Genomic DNA, 2,939 nt, shown 5'->3' with positions numbered 1-2,939 from the left:
GTGTGTGTGTGTGTGTGTGTGTGTATGAAAGTGTCACTGTCACTGTCCAACTGGATGACCTGAGGAAAATCATTTAATCTCTCAGGTCCTCTTCTTTTTTTATATAAAACCAGAGTGCTGAATTAACTTGATAACACTAAATACCACTAAAACCCTAAAAATCTGTGTTTCCAGAATCATTTAAACTCTCTTTTAGCCCAGACATCAGTTAAAAACAGAATTGGCAGAGTATACAAAAAGCACTCTTAGCCTGCATTTGTGAATATGAATTTTTCAAGGAAAACATGTCTTTGCTGCCCTCTAGAGATTTGCCAGAAATCTGCATGAATTTAATATCATAAATCTCCAAATGAGAGACTTTGTTGTTCGAAGCTTGGACCTGGGCAGTTCTCTGAAGCCTCAGGAAAGTTATTTTTTCTGCAACGTATTATTCATTCTTTTTATTCTTGTTTTACACACATTGTTCATTCAGTTCGATTCATTTTTACCTTTTATTCCAGATACTTCCACCCCATGCCTCCCCTACCACTTCCAAGCTCTTCCTGTTAATGGCTTTTGGCTATTGGAAGTTAAACCCTCACTGTTTCTAGAAAAAAGAGTCAATTTTTCTGAAGGATTGTCTGCTCCATAAATATGTCTCCTCCGGATAAGTGGTTCAACACCCCAAGGAGGATTATCTGTTCTAATTTCTGGGGCCAGTGCTTATAAAAAGTAATCACAGCTTGTGTGCTCCAAATCCTCCGCTGAAGTAACAGAAATAGAACTCTGCTACCAAGCTGCTGGAGAATTGCAGACTTCCAAGTGGAAGCTCAGCAACCTATGGAAGACAAGCTGCAACTTGAGGCTCTTTGGGAATTACAGTCCAGTCTTAAGTTATCCCAGGGCTACAGCCCATCTGTTATTTCTTTTAAAAAGTTTTCATGGACACACAGTTGCATGTGCTTATAGGATATAATTGTGGTAATATGTTGCATGTATACAATATGTAATGGTTAAATCTAGGCAATTAGCGTTTCTTTGTGTTGGGGGCTTTAAGCTCCTTTTTTCTAGTTATTTGGAGCTATGCAATAAATTGTAAATGGAGGGCGAGGGAGATGGCTCAGTGGAATAAGTGCTTCCCTGGCAAGCACAGGGACCTGAGTTCAATCCCCGGTTTCACCAAAAAAATTTAAAAAATAAATAAATAAATTGTAAATGATAATTACCCTATTGTGCTATCGAAGACAAGAACTTACTCCTACAGTCTGTTTCGGTACCCATCACCCATCCTCTCACTTTCCTCTATCTTACCCTTTAGAGAACACGATCATACTCTATTGCTGTGAGATCAACCTTTCTAAACTTCCTCATGGAGTGAGAACATGTAGGGCTAGTCTCTGTGTGCCTGAATTAGTTCACTTGACATGACATCCTCTGGTTCTACCCAGGTTACCACAAATGACAGGATTTCATTCTTTGTCATGGTATGCATGATTTCTCGCCTACCCAGTTGTTTGGTGACATAGAGTTGAGAGAAAAGTGGAAACAATGCCTTTTTCCTGTTGCATTTTCTTTTCTTTTTCTTTCTTCTTTCTTTCTTTCTTTCTTTCTTTCTTTCTTTCTTTCTTTCTTTCTTTCTTTCTTTCTTTCTTTTTGTGGAACCGGGGATTGAACTCAGGCCCTTGGGCTTGCCAGAGAAGTGCTTCTTCCACTGAGCCATCTCCCTGGCCCCTACATTCTGTTTACACTAATCCATTAATCCATTTAAGAAAAAATTCGGCTGGAGTTTTTGTCATCATTATTGATCAAACAACAGCGATATGCTTCAAAATTATGCCAGTAATTAAAATGTTGGCTGTGACCTATTACAGCCTCTCATGCCACAGCAGTTGGAGGATCCCTGGGGGTTGCATCATGGTCCTTCAGGGTTACTGCTGGAGAGGAGACCAAAGACCCATTCTTCTTGATCTACATTCACACTCTGTCCACTTGAGGGCATGAAGTTAGATCTAGTTGGGACTGTGTAAGACTTCTTGGGCACTAGGGCATCAGGAAATAAGCAAAGCATCAGGGAGAGAGAGAGAGAGAGAGAGAGAGAGAGAGAGAGAGAGAGAGAGAGTTATAGAGGTACCAATGTTGTTCACCATTCATAGCCAGAGAACGAACTAGCAGTGATCTTGAGGACTTATGTGTTTGTTACAATTCAAAGGGGACTGATGATAAAGCCAACTTTTTTGCTTAGCCTGTAGCATAGCCGAGTTTTGATTTTTTTTAGCCAAGACTCAAAACCTACCTTGTCTGCTATCACGGGCTGGCTCTCAGTTGCTGGCTATGTGTCTGATGTTAAGTCTTAACACCACTCTGCCCCTGTGAGCCCTGACCCTTTCTCTCTGGCATGATCCAGGGGACATCCTTTATGATGCCCCCCTAGATCATGCTAATTTTCAGAGAAAAGACAGGTGGCATCAGAAAGCACAGATGTTCCAGAACTTTTGTTCACTCAGAAGTGAATGGTGGAATTAGAAGCACTTTTTATTATGCATTGTCTTGGTACATATTCTGAAAATGTCTTCCAAGTTTAAGAAATAGATTTATAGTAGAATTGAGAAAGGAGGGAGAGATAGAAAAAACTTTTGGAGGACATTACTGCAGCTTGCTAATATTACCAGGCTTCTTCTCTTTGAAAATGCTCAGGAGGGGGCTGGGGAGATGGCTCAGTAGAATAAATGCTTGCCTGAAAATGCTCAGGAGAGCTACCTTCAAAGAAAGTCAACCATGTGGCTTGTTTTAGCCAATTGAATATAAGAGGGGGCATGAAGTTCAGTGATAGAGCACCACCCTAGCATGTGCAAAGTCCTGGGTTTGGTCGCTAGCACCACAAAAAGAAAGAAGAGAGACAAAGAGAAGAGGAGAGGAGAGGAGAGGAGAGGAGAGGAGAGGAGAGAGGAGGGGAGGAGAGG

The sequence above is a fragment of the Octodon degus genome, unplaced genomic scaffold, assembly GCF_000260255.1.
Source record: "Octodon degus isolate 3935 unplaced genomic scaffold, OctDeg1.0 scaffold00086, whole genome shotgun sequence".
Lineage (NCBI taxonomy): Eukaryota > Metazoa > Chordata > Mammalia > Rodentia > Octodontidae > Octodon > Octodon degus.
The sequence above is the reverse complement of the archived record's forward strand: the minus strand, read 5'-3'. Positions refer to the sequence as shown.